The 21,829-nt window shown below is 40.1% G+C and overlaps 1 protein-coding gene across 4 annotated transcripts in view; it reads right to left on the reverse strand.

Annotated features, from left to right (window-relative positions):
* The window catches only part of DLG2 (discs large MAGUK scaffold protein 2), an 883,769-nt gene that overhangs the window by 750,050 nt on the left and 111,890 nt on the right, over window positions 1-21,829 (reverse strand). The gene's annotated exons all lie outside the window — the stretch shown is intronic.

Raw genomic sequence — 21,829 nt, forward strand, 5'->3', positions numbered from 1 at the left:
ACATTAACAGTTTGAACTAACCCATCATTACTGTGGGAAGACAGCAGCTTTCCCTGCATGACTGCTGAATAGTATCCCTCTTTTCCCTACTGTTGCTTGGAGGGGTAAATACAAAGGGGAACAAGGCAAAGCAGAAAAGCTGTCCCCAGGTTTCAGCTGCAGTTGTTTGAGTTACTGGAGGGAAACCACTGAAAAGGTGTAACCCTGTGGCACCAGCCTCAGTATAGATGGAAGCCAGGAGAACTTTGGCACATATGTAGTTTAAAGGTGGGAGCACACCATAGGACCCAACTTGAAGACATAAAGGAGAGAAAAATACCCTTTCAATTCTGAAATGCCTGCCGTGAACCCAGCAGCAATAGCTAACTTTTATAATGCACAGAAATATGCAAGAGCAAATGCTTTCTATAAAAAAATATTTTTACACAGGACAAGTACAACTGGGTGATACCAATTCTGTTAGACATGACTTCACTTATTTTGTTTTATTTAATTTAATGGATATTGTCTCTGTGGAAGGAAAACAACCAGGCTATTTTTACCATGGAGATGATATCTGATAAGGATGGCTAGTTCAATTATGCATGAGGATGGGGTTGCAGAGGTGATTACAAAAGTCCAAACTCTGGAATACAGTCTTTATCTTTGCTTAAGACCCATAGCTAGTATGCTAAAATCACTTAGAAAAAAATAATATATATATATATATATATATATATATATATATATATATATTGTTTCTAGGATGCTCTGCTTTGGAAAACAAAAATCCACACACACAAAAAGAACCCAAACTCCCAAGTTCTGATATGCAAGCAGGATGCTATCTCTTCCAACCCCACTACACAAGGTGTGGGGTTTCTTCAGTGACTCTAAGCCCACAGCAGTTTACAGCCAGGAAATGCAAACTGAAACTCATTTTCCTTAAACATCTGGATGAAAACTGCAGTCATTTAGGAACTTCAGTAACAGCCCAGCTGTATCTACAGTCAATGCAGAGCATGCAGATGATGGTGTGATCTGGACCATCCATCCCTCCATGTACATCATATGGAATAGCCATGGAGCAGCCAGTCCTGCAGGTAGAAAGTGCCATCTTCACTTTTCCTCCATTATCATGTTGCTGTGTCTTTTATTTCTTTTTTTCCTCAGTAGGCTACAGGACTCATCTCTGAGGCCACAACAGGTCCCAAATAAAAGTAGTTGTACCTCTAGTGAAGAAGAAATGACCATGGTGGATTAGTACACACACAGTTCCTATACCTCATGAATTTCAACCTCATGAAGTTCAACAAGGCCAAGTGCAAGGTGTTGCAGCTGGGTCAGGGCAATCTCAAACAGACTGGAGGATAAATGGGTGGAGAGCAGCCACACAGAGAAAGACTCAAGGCACTGTGAATGAAAAACTGCATATCAACCAGCAGCACATGCTTGCAGCCCAGAAAGCCTACTGCAACCTGTGCTGCATCAACAGAAGAGTAGCCAAGAGGGCAAGGAAGGTGGTTGTCTCCCTCTGTTCTGCTCTCTTGAGACCCCACTGGGAGCTCTGTGTTCAGCTTGAGGGCCCCCAGCACAAGAAGGACATGGAGCTGCTGGATTGAATTCAGAGGAGGTCTACAAGAATGATCAGAGGGCTGAAGCACCTCATCTGTGAAGCCAGGGTGAGGGATTGTTTTCTTTCAGCCTGGAGAAGAGAATGGTCAAGGGACAGCTTAGAGCAGCCTTTCAATACTTAAAGGAGATTTGTAAGAAAGATAAGGAGAGATATTTACTAGAGCCTGTAGTGACAGAAAAAGGGGTAATGGTTTTAAACTAGGACAGGGTAGATTTGGATGAGATATTAGGAAGAAATTCTTTACTATGAGGTTGTCTAGATACTGGAACAGGTTGTCCAGAGAGGCTGTAGATGTCTCATCCTGGAAAGCACCCAATGCCAGGCTGGATGGGGCTTTGTGCCTGGTCTAGTGGGAGGTATCCCTGACAGTGGCATGGGGGGTGTAACTGGATGATCTTTAAGGTCCCTTCCAACACAAACCATTCTATGATTCCAATAAAAAAGATGAAGCTACTGTGAAACCCAAATATCTTCCACCTTTTTCTACTTTTCTGCAGACTGAAGAGTTTGAGTCTTCCTCTAATGATTAACATTCATCTGCATCTCTTATTTTTTTTTACTGAATGACTGACATTCTGGTTCCAAACCAAGCCCAAGTTGCCAAGGTATATTATTTGTATTCACATGTATACATGCAGGTTCCAGGAAGAATCCTAAAATCTAAAAATGGCTATATTAATGACAAGCAACTAGGAGCTACCTTACTTAAGATACCTAAAGTGTTGATTCTCATTAAAACTAACATGACCTGAGCTGAAAGATCAAGTGAATTAGAGAGTATGCTTGTTTTTTGCTTTTTAGAATGTTAAGTACTTAAAAATACTAAAGCATAATAGTAATACAGCAATATTAATAAAACACCAATAAGAACACTGACAGTAACAGTTGTAGTAAAACAGGTATCTAGCGTCTTTAGAGTGTCAAAATCTCACATCCAGCCACAGTACAAATGGGGGAAAAAAGGCTATTCCTTAATCAGGAATTCAATTACCAGTTATTCCATTTTACGATTCTATTTAAGAGGACAAAGTACCTGAAAAAGAACTAGTTATCTTTAAAGAAGTTAATTTTCAGAAAGGTGCCATCTCTTGTTCCTTTTTTGAAGGATGTAACCTGTTAAATCACTTGCAAAATGAAAAGACACGAGGATAGCCATCCATTTCTTGCAAAAGATACACAGAATCATTCGTACAAAATGAACCTAGACTTTTTCCATCATCTTGTCCTAATGAGCAAAGTATATTTCATATTTCATTCATAGTAGCAGCAAAACATAACAGGCAGAAGAAACAAAGTTATATGCCCTGTAAATCCTCTTCCCTAGAGATACCATTTTACAAGATTCTTATTCAGCTACTATTTATAAGCTTCCCTTTTGCCACATAGTACATAATGTAGACTGATGCTCTATCTTTCCACAAAAGCATACATAAACAAAAAAAATAAATAAATAAACAGCAGCTGCAGGCACCAATACACCATTTCACTGAAATGGTGGTGCCTGAATCCAGTTTAAATGCCTCTAACTGTGGGAGTTAACAAACTTCACTTATTGACAAGCAGAGTGAGAAACTGCACGTGTCTGATCTTGGTTCAGAAAAGGAAACATTTTATTTACCCTGAGATTTAATAAGAAGCCTAATTAATTCAACCTACCTTTAGAGATTTAAGTGAGAAGTCCAAGCTAAAAAAACTGGTGTTACCCAGTGTCTGCTTTAGTGTAAACTGTCCTTTATAGCCAAGTGTCTCCTTTCAAAGGGATCTTACAGTGCCTATGGTCTTAACGTAGGCTTCTCAGTTTAATTGAAGATGGTTGGAAAAATCCAGGAAAGTTTAAACCCATCCTGAATTATGGAAACATCTTACCAAGTTTTCAAATAAAATCAAAAATTCAGTCTACTGTTCTATACTTGTATGGAAAGTGTGATTAGAGTAAAATGGACTCATAATGCGATGAAAATAATATTTTTCTTCAATATATCTCCTCCTAGCAATCAGATTGAGTTGGTAGGTAGGAAATCTTGGCATTGCTAGCATTGCTTAATGAAGTCTGGGTTTGTTTAGTGTGGAAAAGAGGAGGCTCAGGGGAGACCTTATTGCTCTCTACAACTACCTGAAAGAAAATGGTGTGGAGCTGGGGGTCAGCCTCTTCTCACAGGTAATAGGACTAGAGAGAATGTGCCAGGGAAGGTTTAGGTTGGAAATCAGGAGACATTTCTCCTCAGAAAGAGTAGTCAAGCATTGGAACAGGTTGTCCAGGGAGGTTGTGGGGTCACCGTAAAGTTGAACATGGAGTTTAGGGACATGGTTTAGTGGGTGACATCAGTAGCAGGGTGATGGTTGGACCAGATGATTTTGGAGGTCTTTTCTAACCCTGATGATTCTACGATTCTGAGTGAGAGTGTAACTGGGACAGTAAGCTGACTTTTGCCATCAAAGGACTGAAATATTCCAGTTCATCAAATCTCTCTCAATGCTAATGTGAGTTTCAGAATTCAAGTTGAATTTGTAGAATCAAAAGTTAGTATAAATTATAAACCAGAAGGAAATAAAAGAGAAAAATAATAACTTTGTTGAGGTGATTCAACTATTCTGAGCACCATTTTAGGCTGAATAGTAAGAATTTTTTTTAAGTTTGGGGCAAAGCAAGCAAAATCTTAACTTTATTTTTAAAAAAAAAAAAAAAAAGATCAAAAAGATTTTGTTAGAAATAGAATGAAAAATAAGATGAGAGAGTTCAGGTAGTAAGCTGCTGATTGGATGAGCTTTAAGAAGTATAGATAACTCTATATATTACTGCTGAGCTGTCCTAAATTTTGTAATCAAAGGTATTTCAATAGATGTGTTAACTTATATTAGTAAAAGTTTTCCTTTACTTAGGTTCTGTACTGCCTTTATATGGCAAGGGTTTGGCAGCAGGGGCTGCAGGGGTGGTGTCTGAGCGCAGAGCCCATCAGCTGCCTGATCAGAGACAGTTCCAGATGATTCCAAAACGGAATCTGCAACTGGCCAGATCCAAGCCGTGAGTGACGCTGGTCGGGCCTCTGAGAGAGCAGAGTTAAGGAAGGGGGGAAAAAATGCTGCTGTGCTACAGCAGCTGGGAGAAAGGGGTGAGAACTGGGAGAGAAGCAGACCTGCAGCCCCCAAGGTGAGTGCAGAAGGAGGGCAGGAGGTGCTCCAGGCATGCAGCACAAGTTCCCCTGCAGCCTATGGAGAGTCCCCTGGTGGAGCAGGCTGTCCTCCTGCAGCCCATGGGTCCCACATGGAGCAGATCTCCACGTTGCAGCCCGTGGAGGAGCCCCCGGTGGAGCAGGTGGATGTGGCCTGGAGGAGGCTGCGGCCCATTGAGAGCCCCCGCAGAAGCAAGACCTGGGCTGGAGCTGCAGCCCGTGGAGAGGAGCCCACACAGGAGCAGGGGGGTTGGGGGGAGCTGCTGCCCGTGGGGGACTCGTACTGGAGCAGTTTGCTCCTGGGGGATGGACCCTGTGGTATGGAGCCGTATGGGAGCAGTTCCTCAAGAGCTGCAGCCGGTTGGTAGCCTCCACAGGCTCAGTTCGGGAAGGATGGCATCCCGTGGGAGGGACCCCATGTGGAGCAGGGACAGAGAGTGATTGTGAAGGAGCTGCGGAGATGAAGTGCCAGGGACTGACCACAGCCCCCATTCCCCAATCCTCTGCACCACTAAGGGGGGAGGAGGTGGAAAGGGGTGGACAGCAGTGAGGTGTTTTTAGTTTGCTTTTATTTCTCACTGCTGTAGTCCATCAGCAATAGGCAATAAATTACATTAATCTCCCTATGCTAAGTCAGTAATTGGTGAATGATTTCTCTGTCCTTATCTCAGCCCTGGAGCCTTTTTCCATCATATTTTCTCATGCTCTTCCTTTGAATACGGAGAGTAGTGGTGGAGTTCAGCTGCCCATCAGGGCGAAACTGCTACAGGCTCCTTATTCTCTAGATGGTACTGTTCGGAGGAAAAAAAGCATTTTTTCCTCTTCTTTACACTCTCTTATAAAGAAAGTCAGAGCTGGAAAAGGCTTTGAAAGAAAACCAAACCTAATTGCCTATCTACTACAATGTCTGAGTCATAGCAGCAATTAGAGTTGCCTTTCAGCCTAGCCTATAGCTACCAATTTAAACAATAGACAATTTAAAATGTTGCTTACCTTACAAATGTAGAGTAATTAGTTATTTTAAGGAAGATTAAATTTGGCATAAGTACTAGGTACACATGTGAAATCATGTACAAATCTTGCTGCTAATATTCATAATTCCTAATTCTGTTATGTGCTACTACTGTTTATCACCATCAATTTTCTTATCTAGCTAAAACATATTTTATGATTTATGATATACACCTTTAAAAGTAAGTTTCACAACATAATGTGATCTAAAAGTAGAGTGAACAACTGGGATATTTCCAAAAAGGAAGAAACTGTGGTCTTCAAAAGATATTGACTTCACAAAAAGAAAAGTGACTGCAAAAATGGTGTTATGGGGTATCATGATATTATTCTCTGACTGAAGCAGACATTCTCCATTTGCAAAGAGGAAATGCGCTTTCTGTGTCCTTCTATCCGTAGCTCAGACCTCAGAGACTCACCCACATTAATAAATTTTGTACTGGCTGCCATTGGTCTTTGGTACAACACCAGAGCAATCCTACAAACTTCAGATTGTGCCTATGTGACACCTCCAGGACCCCTGTTATTCTCAGCAGGAACTTGCCATAGGAAACAATTCATTTGACGTGTGAAATGGGACAGAGGTGTCTCCTCACTCTCATTTAGCTGTGTTGGCTCAGCAGGTCTAACAGGAGCAAAAAGCAATGAAAAATGGATTTTCACCACTGAAGTGAGCAGCTGTGAGTCGGAATATATCAAAGCAACAGCTTTCTTGACTTAGAAGGTGTCATTCTTACCGAGTCAATTTTGCTTATAAATCCCCACTGCTTCTGTTTTCTGGATTAGGAACGTGGAATTACACACACTCTGCATAACAAGTAGGCATGTTGGGGTGAATAAGTATTGTGAATAAACCTTGAAATCACAGGCATTTGAAACAGAAAGAACCTGAACAAATCCTTTCTGCTGAGAAGACACAGTCAGTTTTGAGTACAGCATGTACATTATGTGAAGCAGTATATATATATAAATGGTGATGTAATAAGTTGCAATCCAAATAATGAAAAATAGAAAGCATGTTACAGTAATATTCAAGGCTTAAATCAGCAATTTGTTCTATCTAATATAGTGGGCAAAACAGTATGAAAAAGAAGTAATGAAAATACTCCAAATTACATATTACAGGGACTTCTGGCAGTATTCTAACTGGTATAAGCTAGAAGCTGAAACCTAGAAGCAGCAGGGCAATAAAGCAATTTCATTTATATTTGTGCTTTTTTGGTCCTAGGCTACTCAAAGAGCTGGAAAGAACCTGGTGTAGCTAACAGCCTTGGGCTTTGGAGCATACAGCAGCCACTCAGTGCTATTGGAAATCTTTGCAGAGCTGTGGGTTGTTTTTCCACAGAGTTTACAGTGACAGTTGTCTTCTACAAAGACTTTTGCAATCTTCTCAAAGCAGGAAAAAAAAAAATAAAAAAAACCTTGAGGGCTCTATAACATCAGTGGTATTTTTATGTGCTGTAGACACAGAAAGGATGAGGATTTCATTAAAGTAGTCACTAAAAGATGTTTTAATTCTACATTAACTTATTGTTAATGTTTGTAGAGCATTTCTTTCCTTACCTATGGAAACATTACATTTTGAAATCTCTGTGAAGAGCTTATTTTAATTTCATGAGCACTTCTTCATAAAACTATAACGACCTAGGATTCAGACTTGAGGAACAATTGGCATTTTTCACATTGAGTAAAAAATAAGCTCTTGTTGCTAGATGTTCCCAACCAGGTTTCTACTGGAGCTTATCTCCGTGTGTTAGCACGGAGAGATTTAATCTCTCTCCACAGACAATTACTATCAACATTTTCTAGAGATGATCTGTGTAGTTCATTTTTCACCATAACAGTTTAAGGCTTTGATTCCATCCAAGTTTTCTTCTCCTTCAAATAATGAACATTCTCCAGACAAATAATGAACATTTTGTAATACCATCATGTCTTGCATTAAGTACGTTAATGCATTTTCATAGCCCATGAAACCATCTGCATGGATAAATGCTGCCTCCAGATAAAACTCTCCAACTGAAAAGACTCACAGCTGTTCTCTGTAATAACCACTTGGGCTTCATTTTCACATAGCACTTTTTTTTTTTTTTTTTTTTTTTTTTTGTGGTTAGCTATCATGTGAAAGGTGTTTTCACTGATAAAAGGTGATAGAAGGTGTCCTGGGATTAGATCACTACAGAAAAATAAATAACTAAATAAATTACTGCTGAGCTATACAAGGATAGACCTTGCTGAAGGAACGAGGTCCAGGAAAGGTTGTGTAAAACTCACAAACACATGCAATTTCTCTATGAAAGATTTCTGTTTACTCTGAATGCTCTTTGATTGATCCTGATGTTCTTCTCTGCTGATAGAAATATTATGTTAATTACAGCTGGTACCATCTGTATTAATTTAAGAACAAATGCAATTAATTTGAAGACTGTAAGGATCTGCACAGCTCTAGCCCTCTTTTCTGGACATTTGCTGGATGTAGAAATTTCAGTCAAAGTAACCATAATGATTTCATGGAAAAGCAGCAAAAGAATTGACCCTTGAGTAAAGATACTGTATTTCTCAGTTCAACCCTTTGGCCGTAATACTGTAACACTTCTTGGTGTGTGTGCATGTGAGAGTGCTCAACCAATCCTACACACAGGAATTTTAAAAGCTTCCATTGACATAAAACACTCTAGAATACCCTCGGAAGATTTGGGAATGTGACAGAAGAAAATTTTAATAAGTATTATTTTCTTACATGTAGCATAATCTTGTTTAATCACCAAACCTGCTACTATTTCTTGTGGAACAGAATTTTGCACTTTGGTGTTTTAAATCCTTTCAATTTTCTGTTTCCACCATGAATGTTTTCACCCATTTTTTAAATAAATATTTTGAGAAGGGCTTTCTTGTCTCAAATCCTTACATGGAACTGTATCATGAAAGACAGCAGATTTGGGGATTTTTTTCTTCTCCATGCTCCTAAGATTTTTGGTGCTTTAGTGTCATCCACACATTTTGCTTATTTATTTATCATGTTCTAATGTGTGGTGTAAAATTCATACAAGTAGTTAAACCAGCACTGGAGAGACTAACTCAGTAAAATCAAACGCTGTAAAATGAACAAGATTCAGAAGGAATAGATGATGCAAGGTACAAAGCCAATGAACAAGGATGGACAAAATTTGCACTGACAAAGGGGTTCTTGTAATGATCTGTAGACAATTGTAAAAAGTACTTTGACAAATATCTCCTCCTTTTGCTGCTTCAGATGGGTGCTCCAGACAGAAGGAACTACCCAAGTCCTGGGAAAATCACGAAAATATAAGTTTACTCAAATAAGAGAAGCTCAACTACTACGCTAGAGCCTCTTTCAGTATAGTTCTCATATGCAGTATGAGAAACACAGTTACCTGAAGTCTCAGCAACAAAAAGCTATACATAGAAGAAAGTTAGTGATGCAGATCTCCATGAATTCTTTAAATTTAAGTTTCCAGAGTAACCTTCAGTAGAAAGCCAGGTGTGTGAACGTATGGTAAAATCACAGGCAAAGTACTGCTCTACTTTCAGGCCATACCTGATTATATCTCACAGCATGTGAGATAACCATGCATGTACATGTCTAAGACAACAGCTGTTGCACAACAGCCTGAGCAAAATCTGACTGTCAGCAACAGCAAGGAAACTTAAAGTGATTTCTAAACAACATAGCTCAGATTGTAACTGTTTGGATGATCTTCACATGAAGAAATGTTTTTCTGAAGGCAAATTCCACTTATTTCTCAGCTAGAAAAACATCTTTCTTGGGTTGTCTTTAATGCATTTTCAATTTGGAGTCATTAAGCCAATATTCAATGCAATTTCAACCTGCATGCACTCTGAAGTCATGCACGCTGCCACCTACATTTCATTCCTGTTCCAGTATATTCCTAGTGATACAATAGTTTTCTTACATGGTTGGGGATGTATTTTCAACCAGTTGTGGTTATGGTAGATAAGCAAATCTCAGAAGCCCCTCTGCCAGACACTTAAACAGGAGGAACAGAAAGATAAACTGAAGCCAAATATACCAGAAGTTACAAAATCCCTCAGAGAAATGGAGGCCAGAGATACTTTGCTCCTGTATCCAAACCTTAATTTCATAAGGCTTTTGTTGAGGGATTAAATTACAGCACTGCTCTTACAATGTCTTTTTTTTTTTTTTTTTCTAATTACTATTATAACACAAAACATGAAACTGTCATGAATCATCTTATTCATTGACTTGTGTCTGGCAGAGAATAGTACCAGCTGCTTCAAAAGAAGGGGCAAGAAATAAGAACAACAGTAGAATAAGTTATTTAGTTTGTACTTTGGAGCATGGAGCCTATATTTTGAAATCTTATGTCACTTTTCCAGTTTTTTCCTCCTCTTTCTTTTTTTTTTTTTTTTTTAAGTCTTTCCAAACTCTCAGCATCCAGTATGTTGTCACTGAGATCCGCTGATGGGCTATTGCTTTCAATAACATCTCCTTTCATCAGTCTTAGGAGTGTTGCATTTCAGCCTCACTGAAGGTCCCTTTGTTGGAAAGTGCAGGAAAACTTCAAGACAGGAAGAAAGTGTACTGCTTAGTGCTATGACCTGTTAATTCATCTACTTACAAAACATAACAGCCTTAATCTTTAAAATCTCCAATCCTGAAAGTCTTTATTCACTAGTGACCTTCATATAAAGAAGAGCTGATAAATTTTCAGATAGGTACTGTAGGTTTGCTCTTGCTGTAGACTGATAACATTTTGGATCCAAAAAGTAATTACAGAAAGAGGGAAAATGCCTCCTGTTTATTTATTTTTAATTTAACCAGGAATTGGTATTTCCTGTTAAAGAAAGGGAGAAGAGCAACAAAACTTCTTCCCTGGAAGAAGAGATTAAACAGAGCAAAATAAAGTCTTCCCGGATGGTCAGGAAGAAGTCATCAGCAATAGAGCTTAGTTATTTGAGGGGAACAATAGCTGAATATGGGAAAAATTAAAAAACACGAGATGATGTTTTACAGTTGGTGAGGTGTTCTATTACTAGAGGCTCATGCAAGAATGGAAGTGATATGCTGTACCAGTATGGTGAGGGAAAGGCAAAAGGCACAGTGGCACATTTCACTGAAATGATGAAGAAGAAGAAACAGTGGGCCCAGGGTTGGGCTAGACATGAAGGCTGGGGGAATGTTGTAGTGAGGTCACCACCACAGCACTGAAAAACCACCCTACAATGGATGTGGGTCCAAAATTAGAACCTGTTATTGTCTTGGCCTTTCTGTTATAATTTTCTTCAATAAGAAGTGCATTGAGGTAGCATGGATAGAGCATTGTTTTGATATAGCATTGCCTTAAACTAACTATATAAAATCAAAGTCTCTGAGGGTACAGCAGTCAGTTTCTGAGAGCCACAGAAAGGAAAAAAAATAAATAAATGGGGGGGGGGGGAGTGGGGAATAAAACCTTGGAAGAAGATCTAGAAGATTTGAAACAGTAAGGGTAGCAATTTTTGAGCTGTTTCCCAAGGTACCCACTGAATGATATGCACTGCAAGAGAAACAGGCAGTATTTCAATGAGAAAATATCACTGGAGGAATCAGAGACTGTGTTGAAAGGTATTGCTCCATAGATAAGTTTGATGTGAAGCCAAGAACTAGCATCAAATGTCAGTTGTGGAGAGATTGTACATGTGTGAAAAAGAGACAGTCATGGCAGATGCAATTTAGACATAATAAAACTGAAACAAATAAGATCAGAATAAGCCAGGGAAACCCAGAAGTGACTCATTGCTGTTTACAGTTTGCAAAGAGAAACAAGAGGTATTGCTTCTGGGGTCCTGAGGAGGGGATGAGGGGGTGTTCTACATAGTTAATTGCAACATCAGTGCTGAGGGGCCTTGTCCTTTGAGGGTTAAGCAGTCTGTGTAGTCATTAATTTGGAAAAGTTATTACAATTGCTTTCTCTTCTATTCTCCTCGCAACACAAAATTGGTTATAGGTTACACATCGCCTTAATCTGCACAACATTCATGATGGTGCTTCTGCAGTCCTTCATGTGCAAGGCTGCAGCCAGCTTTTCCCTTTGACACGTGCCACCTACCACCCCTGGTTGCTGTACCTTGTCTCTTGTCTTCCAGCATTTGAATTGCTTTTGTTTTTCTTCCCTCACCATTTTCCACTCCTTGGACCCTAGATTTTGGTTTGTACTAGGGATGATGGTAGTATCCATAAAAAGTAGTCCTTAGACAGTAATTAATTGTTTCCAATATGGTACATGCACAAAGCTTAGAAAGAAAGAAGGAAGAGGCTGGTAAACTATGAAGCCATTTGGAAAAGATACTCAGGAAACACCCGACGCATTGGAGAAGACAGCAAGGAGGGAATGCCCTTCTGGGGATACCCCTACCACTTCTCTTCCTGTCTGGCTGTTGGGAAAACTCTTCCTTTTCTCTTTTCTCTCTATATCTCTTTTTTTTTTAGATTTTTTTTTTCCTTTTTTCTTCTCTCTCTTTTTTTTTTTTTTCTTTTTCTTCTGTTACAGTAGATCTACAAGAAGGGCCGGAGGGCAGACCTGGGAAACTACAGGCCTGTCAGTTTGACCTCAGTGCCAGGAAAGCTCATGGAGCAGATCCTCCTGAGAGTCATCATGCAGCACTTGCAGGGGAAGCAGGCGATCAGGCCCAGTCAGCATGGCTTTATGAAAGGCAGGTCATGCCTGACGAACCTGATCTCCTTCTATGACAAAGTGACGCGCTGGGTGGACGAGGGAAAGGCTGTGGATGTGGTCTACCTTGACTTCAGCAAGGCTTTTGACACCGTCTCCCACAGCATTCTCCTCAAGAAACTGGCTGCCCTTGGCTTGGACTGGCGCACGCTTCGTTGGGTTAGAAACTGGCTGGATAGCCGGGCCCAAAGAGTCGTGGTGAATGGAGCCAAGTCCAGTTGGAGGCCAGTCACTAGTGGCGTCCCCCAGGGCTCGGTGCTGGGGCCGGTCCTCTTTAATATCTTCATCGATGATCTGGACGAGGGCATCGAGTGCACCCTCAGTAAGTTCGCAGATGACACCAAGTTAGGTGCGTGTGTCAATCTGCTTGAGGGTAGGAAAGCTCTGCAGGAGGATCTGGATAGGCTGCACCGATGGGCTGAGGTCAACTGCATGAAGTTCAACAAGGCCAAGTGCCGGGTCCTGCACCTGGGGCACAATAACCCCAAGCAGAGCTACAGGCTGGGAGAGGAATGGTTGGAGAGCTGCCAGGCAGAGAAGGACCTGGGAGTGATGGTGGATAGTCGGCTGAATATGAGCCAGCAGTGTGCTCAGGTGGCCAAGAAGGCCAATGGCATCCTGGCTTGTATCAGGAACAGTGTGACCAGCAGGGCTAGGGAGGTGATCGTCCCCCTGTACTCAGCTCTGGTGAGGCCACACCTCGAGTACTGTGTTCAGTTTTGGGCCCCTCGCTACAAGAAGGACATGGAGATGCTTGAGCGGGTGCAGAGAAGGGCGACGAAGCTGGTGAGGGGCCTGGAGAACAAGTCCTACGAGGAGCGGCTGAGGGAGCTGGGCTTGTTCAGCCTGGAGAAGAGGAGGCTCAGGGGCGACCTTATCGCTCTCTATGGGTACCTCAAGGGAGGCTGTAGCGAGGTGGGGGTTGGCCTGTTCTCCCACGTGCCTGGTGACAGGACGAGGGGGAATGGGCTTAAGTTGAGCCAGGGGAGTTTTAGGTTAGATGTTAGGAAGAACTTCTTCACTGAAAGGGTTGTGAGGCATTGGAACAGGCTGCCCAGGGAAGTGGTGGAGTCACCATCCCTGGAAGTCTTCAAAAGACGTTTAGATGTAGAGCTTAGGGATATGGTTTAGTGGGGACTGTTAGCGTTAGGTCAGAGGTTGGACTCGATGATCTTGAGGTCTCTTCCAACCTAGAAAATTCTGTGAAATTCTGTGAAATTCTATGTTTGCCACCAGCTATTGACCACACAAAAATTTCATCTTTGTTTCATCTTGCTTTGTGCAAAAAACATCCTGACAGGGAGCAATACATCCATTCATGATTTATTAGCCTGTCAAAAATTCTTTAAAACTTTTCTGTATTAAATGTAGGAATTCCCATAAAGACAGAAGACAGCAAACATTCTCCCTTAGCTTAATACCATTAAAAACAATTACATAGCAACTACCTACAGGTTGCATTTAACTCTGAGCTCTTTCTTAGGTTGAGAAATACTGCATTTTCTGTGTGAGAAGGAGTGACATAAATATTCACTTAAATGTCAAAAATTTTGTGAAAGTTGATCTGTTTAGAAGATCATGTCAACATTTAAATCTAGCTAGAGGGCAATCTCAGGGTCAAGCTAGATGTTTCAGTCAGATGGCTAATGGTAATTAGATCTTCACAAATCCCCTAGTAACCAGCTTCTGACAACTTTTGACAAGTTGGTAATTATCTTAAACAGTCCCTGACACTTGAATTGCTTGCTAATTTTACCCCTTATAGAGACATGGCAAATGTACGGTGGACGTATTGTACAAATATTTGTTAATTAATCCTCACAAAATATCCCCCTAAGATACATTAGTGTCTCCATTACTTCTATTAGCATTTTACGGTGAATCAGTGGAAGCAGTTCAGGTCTTCTAGGGTCACATTTACACTTCTGCACCCATGCTCAGTCTTTCTTCTTGCATTTCTAACTATGTTTACCCCTGAGATGATCCTATAGTTTTAGGTCCCTTTTGAGGTTTATGATACCAATCAGCTGGGCAACTGTGACTGTCTTATTTTAGCTAAGCTGAATTGGTTTCTCTAGTTACCTAGTTTTACTGTCTCAGAGAGACCAAGCTCAGAGGAAGATCCCCTGTCTCAAAAATACTTAAATCATGCTGTCTGACATGGGAGTCAAATCTCACTTGATGTACATGGCCCATCTCTCTTTTTCTGATGCGTTTGCAGCAGCTGCCTACTCTACAAAAGCGCCACAGCTCTTAGAAAAGAGCCTGACCTAAGTGTGTTCTCCTCAGTTTGATCTCACATAATTTTAAGCGACTAAAATAAAATATAACAATTGAACATCATTGAAATAATGGCCTGATGTACCAGCTGGGCAAGAGAGAAACATGCTGCAAACAGCTCACTTCAATTACTCACTGCTTATTTTTTGTATATTAATTAAGTAATTTAGAAGCAAGAACCGAGACAAAAACAAAGGAAAACAAATCAGATTATCTCATTGTCCCACTAGCTCTTGCTCTTGCCTCATCTCCAGGGCATCTTGGCTGACCCTTCACAACAGTTTGCTCCTCCTCCCACAATTTTATGTCTTCCTTCTGTTACATATAAAAAGAGAGAAAAAAACTGCCTGACCAACATTAGCAATCCCATCCTTGCTGCTTTGTAGGATGGTATTAGTTTGACCAGATGGACACGTCTACAACAGAGACCTACTTCTCAGCTAGTCACCTAAGCTCTCTCTGGTAAATGGAGAGAAACTGGCACTTTCAGGACACAATTAATCTCATCCCCGTGTAGATATTTAAACTAGGTCATATGAATCATGCCTCAGAAGAGACAATTCCTCTCTACTGACACTAAAGGGAGCCTGAAATCACTAGATACAGATGTTTACATCGGTTATGTCTAAAGTTAAGTGAGCTGAATACCACCTGCGTTCTTTAGATTGCTCTCTTGCTTGAAAGGCAAAATGCCTTATATTCACTTTCCTGTTATGCACATGGTTAGAAACAAGTATGTGTCCTTCCTCTCCCCTCCTTTAAGAACTCAAGCATTACAGGAGATATATGAATGTATCCACATGATTCACTACAAAAAACAGGTTTTCATAAGAAATTAATAACATCTCAAAACATTACGTTCACAAGGAAAAGAGGAAAGCCCTGCCCCTGAGGAGGAACAGCCTCAAGCATGAGGACATGCTGGGGGCCACCCAGCTGGGCAGCAGCTCCCAAAAAAAGGGCCTTGGAGTCCTGGTGGGCATGAGTCTGAACATGAGCCAGCAATGGGTCCTTACCGCTAAGAAGGAACCAATACCAATGCTGATGGCATTCTGGGCTGCATGAGGCAAAGCATGGCCGGCAGGCTGAGGGAGGTGATCCTACCCCTCTGCTCAGCACTGGTGAGGCCACATGTGGGGTGCTGGGTCCATTGCTGGGCCTCCAGTACAAAAGAGACCTTTCTCCTTACTGGAGAAAGCCCAGTGAAGGGCCACCAAGATGATCAAGGAAGTGGAGAATCTCTGCTGTGAAGATAGGCTAAGAGAGTTGCCACTTTTTAGCTTAGAGAAGAGATTTAGCAGGCATGTCATCCATGTCTATAAATACTGGAAGAGAGGGTGCAAAGAGGACAGAGCCAGGCTCTGTTCAGCGTTGCCCAGTTCCAGGACAAGATGCAGTGGGCACAAACTGGAGCACATGAGGTTCCCTCTGGACATCAGGAAGGGTGGGTGATGGAGCACCGGCACAGGCTGCCCAGAGAGGCTGTGGAGTCTCCTTCTTCAGAAACCACCTGTACGTGGTCCTGGACAGCCTGTTCTGGGTGTCCCTGCTTGAGTAGGGGCTGGACCAGAGGGATCCAGAGGTGCTTTCCAATCTCAACCACACTGTGATTCTGTGAAAAGTGCACAGGGAGAGAAGTATATGAAAGCACTGATGAGCTCTCAATGAGTTGTTAGACTTCTTCCCAAGAATTCAGTTTTTTTCTTCATGAATCTTCTAGCAGAAATGAAATAATCTTTCAAAGTCTTAACATTTTCCTTTTCTAAAGGACCTATGTAATGTGATTTTATTTCTAATAAAATTATGCTTCATATAATGTCTAGTTACTGAGTTACTAACTTTGATCATAGCTATGATAATCTAAGGATATAAGTGAAACAAAAGGGCAGCATGCACCTAAAAGTGCTTCCACTGTTTCAACCAGTGGACTAGGTCCCATAAAACAAACCACATCTTCCACACATGCTTTGTTTTCATCATAATTTATCTCTTCAGTTTCCATTTTATCTGGGAGATCCCTGTTTTGCAAGATCAACCTTTCAAAACAGTTCCTGACTTTTGATAGTACTCAGACAAATTTCTAAACAGGGACATGAGCAAGGTCTGGGGTTAAGAGCTTAATTCCTTGCAATTTCTATTATGCTATTTATGCTTTTTTTTTTCTTTTTTTTTTTTCTTTTTTTTTTTTTTTTTTTTTTTCTTTTCAGGAAATTGACATGAAATTGCTGATAAAATACATATTAGCAAAGATCTGAAAGAAAGAAATATACGTAATGGCAGGTTAATGGAAAACAGATCCTGTCAAATTAACTAATATGCTATCTGTTCTCAGATGGGATTACAAATTTGGCTGACAATGGTAGCAATATTGATATAATATACTTAGATTTCTGTAAATCATTTGACATGGTACTGTATGACATTTTATTAAAAACAAAATCAAAATAGCACACTTTAAATGGATTAAAAAGTGTCTAACTGACAGGATTCAGAGTGTAATTGCAAACAGGGCAGTTCATCAGCTTTGTCTATTGGGCTCCTCAGGGACTGGTGTTTTTTAAATGTTGATCAATCGGGGAGAATTACTGATCAGATTTAGCAATGACAGAAAAAAGGTATTGTGGTAAACAGTGCAGAGAACAGGTCACTGCTACTGATCAATGTATTCTTTAATATAGACAGCAATAAAGTCCTAAGTCTAGGAAAAAAGAAAGCAAACCTTACTCACAGGAACTTTTCAGAGAGGCAGGGTCTGCTATTAGGCAGATGGGAACTCTGGTAGATAGAGGCCAGAATAGGAACTCCCAGTGCAGCAACATAGTTGACGAACTTGATGTAACCCTGGACATACACACAGGTATCTTTAGTGAGAGCTAGGACATTTATTACCTCTGCATGGGGCTGCAACTGTTCTGAGGCTGCACATGTGGCATGCACAGCTTAAGAAGCCTGCTGTGGAACTGGAAACAGCTCAATAAGACCTCAAAGACAAGTCAAAAGACAAGCCATGTGAGGGGTGAGAGTGCTGGCAATTGTGCTTTGTAGTAAAAGGTGCCAGGAGCACCATTAATTTACTTAGTCAAAAAGATGATTAGGTGATGCCTTCATCCCAGTCTAGATCAACATGGGGGGAATAAGCCTTTGCAGTGGACTCTTCAGTCCAGTGGACTTCAGTCCAGTGGACTTCAGTCCAGTGGTTTTAAATGTAGCAAAAAAAATGAAAGTGACCCAAAATCTGGAAGCCAAGACTAGATTAATTCAGACTAAAAATATGTCATACATCTGCAAATGACTGATTAACCCCTGGAATAATACACTTGTGAAAGCTTCTTCTTCTTCAGAAATTACACAACAGAAACTTTTTTTTTTTCTTTTTCTAAAAGGTATGGCAGGTGCCAACAGATGTATCCTTGAAACAATTCATGATAGTATTACAGTCTGCGCTATCAGACTAGATTAATTATGATTGTTCTGTCTCACTTGAAAACTTGGCCACTTATTTTTGTTTCCAAATGAAAACTGAAGTTTTGAAAACAAATCTGTAGCAAGCTGAAAATCCTGTCCAAAATATCTGCAGATATGTGTGAAGTAACTATCATATTTTTCTTCATCTCTCCTGCAACTTGGACGAAAATGCTTTTTGGAGTTTTACTCCTACAGTTAATCCTCCTTTCCTAAGGTTTTAATGATCCTTTGTGCCATCAAAGGAAGGCAAGCCTTTCCAATTACTTCTCTTCAGAGATTTCAATTTGAAATTTGAGGGTTTTACTGCTTTGGTGAAGATGAGACAAAAAAAAATGAAAAAATGCTTGTGCTCAGGTTTCTTTGATTTGTTTTTGTGGATTTCAGATTTTATTCTACTTGTCTTTCCAGAAGAACTCTGGAAGCTGCACGGTTATTAGGAGAATTTATACTATTTTGCTCACTTACACTCAGCTCTCTCTGGAGACATAAAGGAAAAATCAGCCACCCCTGAGAAAACAGAGATGGCTACACTTTTAGTAATTTTTTAATGTTGTTGTTATGGAGTTTCTGTATTAGCCATTAATCCATAGTTATCACGTACTATTTTGGCACTGGGACACAGGTGGAATGCAGACTGCTTGAATGTGCTCCAGAGTTCATTTCACCAGTGTGTGTCCACAACTGAAAAATTATTTTTGATTTTGGCATCTCTACACCCAAAAGACACTTTCCTTGTCTCTCGCTGTCTGTAAGGATAGCATGGAAAGTAGATAGTGGGGATTTCCTCCTCCCAGAGCAGGTACAATCATTTCATACATTCACCCTGTGCCAAAAACATGAGGGACAGGATAGGAACACATCTCAGCATGTCCAAAATACATATGCTGCCATACTGTAGCGGTAAGAGAGGACACACCTGTGAAGAGTAGCCCTGGAAAATGAAACACTAGTTCAACCACAGAACCCAGAATATCTTTATCCAACTTAGTGTGAGCAAGTGGGACAGAGGGAAGATGAAGTTAGAAGCATATGTAGACAGAAGCTAATCATGAGACATTGGTGGGCAACCTTTAATTGTTGCTAGCTATTATCAGCTCCATCTATCACTGATTAATAGTCTTCTGCACTTCTCTCCATCACAGTGATAGGAGTCACAGAGTTTCCCAAGAAAAAGAAAACCTTACTTTTGCCTGAGTCCAACATTTTGTATGCAGCATTGTTGTCAAGATTGTTGATCTAATTTCTCTGCAATCTCATAAAAATCAAAGAGGCACTGGCATCTTTAGTACTCAGGGCAAGCCTATCAGTGGTGATTTAACAGCACAGTATTTCACTTTTCATCACTTTTATATAAACATAAAATTGTCAAATAGAGACATGATATTATATTCTAGTTAGTTGGATATATTAAGAACCCAACAAATTTAAATACGTTTAGATTCCTAGATCTTTTCAATTCTTCCTTAACAAAAAGGCCAATTATATATCTCTGATAAGAATAGCATATCAGATAAGCTCTAATGAGCCCACATTAAAATGGGAGATACAAAATAGAACTGAAATAATTTTATTGGTACTAGCATGTATCCAGAAATTTCTGAATGAAGAGTGCCCAACTTCCGTATCTTCCAGCCCATATTTTTGTGACCAACTCTTCTAAATTTAGAAAAGCACCCCTTACCCCCATAGCGTAATATTCGTATTTGCTTAATGTTCACAAAGAATTCTATCATAGTAGTGGATTTAATTCCTTATACTGTGCTCATCATCTTAGCATCTCTGTACCAATTCACCCATTTATAATTGCCTTTCAGGGAATATTATTCTGGCATATAGGTTAAGTATAGTTCCAATCTTACTATATACCCAGAAAACCAGAGCTGCTGCTGTGTTATTAATTTATTCTAATTACTGCTTTCGTTTATTGCTTGTTATGACCATGTACTGTAAATCAACACTTGCAGCTGGGTGGAGAGGTAAAGTACATACTTAGGCATTACAAATGCTTGCAAATCTGGGCAAGGTTGATTTCAGAGGTTGAAAAATCAACCTTAAGGATTCAAAAAATGCATTTCTTAAGCGGAAAGAACTACTGTTTGAACTGTGTGAGACTTGATTCAGATCTCCTATTAACAACACTGGTGTGATTGCAAAAACTAGGCCATAAATGAGAACTTTATCTTCCTGCCCATAAGTGTGGGCAGTAGCAGTATATTTTAGTAACAGGTACAGCAAGCTACCAAAAGAAAGAAATGCTGCAGTGTTATTACTGTTGTAATTTTGAGAGAGCTCTCTTTGTAGGAACTTGTCCAAGACATCAGTAACCCCTTTTTATCACAATGAGTTCTCTCTTCACTAAATTTTTTTTTATTTATTAAAAGGATAACAGCAATAAAAACAGCTCAGTTGTTTTTAGCTCTCATGGCCATATCCCACAGCTGTTAGACAAATCCCTTATAAAGTTCATGGTCTTGCTTATTTTATAGTCTAGGCAAACATTTTATATTCAGACAACAAAATATATTAAAGAAATTCAACTAAATATTCACAACATACATAAGATTATCCTATTCCTCACGTCAAATCTTTTAGGGTAGAAATTCCACACCAAATTTATTTGCTTTCTAGTACTAACCTACATTTTGTCTTGGTGTCCTACATTACTAGAGGAACTCTGACCTGCCACTTGATTTATTGCTATGACTATGCTGGTATGAGTACACTGAGTCAGACTGTGTCAGACTTTATCAGACTTACAAAAAGGAATAAACTCAATTAAAAAAACTTCCCCTGAGTAGAACAGTTGAAGAGTAATTTTTTAATTAAATTAGAGAAAGTGAGAAGCCAGTCTTGTTTATTTCTTTTAAAATATTACATCAAAGCCATTCACGTGACTTCTGAACTGTTCTTCACTTAGTAAAGAGGTGCTAGTGGGTGGTGTGTGGTAGAAGACTTAAAGGGGGAAAATATGCACAAGAAAACAGGGACCATGTCTGGAAGTCTGTGAGAGTTGTGAGCCCAAATCTCTTTGATTTCTCTATAAATGCCTAACTTCATCCCCCATTTGCAAACACCATAAGTCTACAGAAGAACATGGTTTGGCAATATAGGTCCAAGTCTGAAACATTCAGAAACTCTTTTCATAGAATCATAGAATCACGACTTCTTTTGGAAGAACAGAACAAGTCTTGGAACAGGTGGTGAGATATGTAATATACACAATTATGTGGAGAAATCATTAGTACATACTAGAAGAGAGGGAGAATTCACAGAATTGTGTGAAGATAGTTTGGACTGGAAGGGACCTTATAGCCCCTCCAGTTCAACCCCCCTGCCATGGGCTTCCCACCAGACCAGGTTGCTTAAAGCCCCATCCAGTCTGGCCTTGAACAGTGCCAGGGATGGGGCATCCACATCTTCTCTGAGCAACCTGTTCCACTGCCTCACCTCCCTCTGAGTGAAGAATTTTTCCTAATATCTAAGCAAAATCTACTCTTTTCTAGTAGATTTAGATTAGGTATTAGGAAGAAATTACAGCTGCATGTAAAAACATAGAAGTTGGTAGCTCAGTT

Source organism: Aythya fuligula, chromosome 1 (assembly GCF_009819795.1).
Source record: "Aythya fuligula isolate bAytFul2 chromosome 1, bAytFul2.pri, whole genome shotgun sequence".
Taxonomy (NCBI): Eukaryota; Metazoa; Chordata; class Aves; order Anseriformes; family Anatidae; genus Aythya; species Aythya fuligula.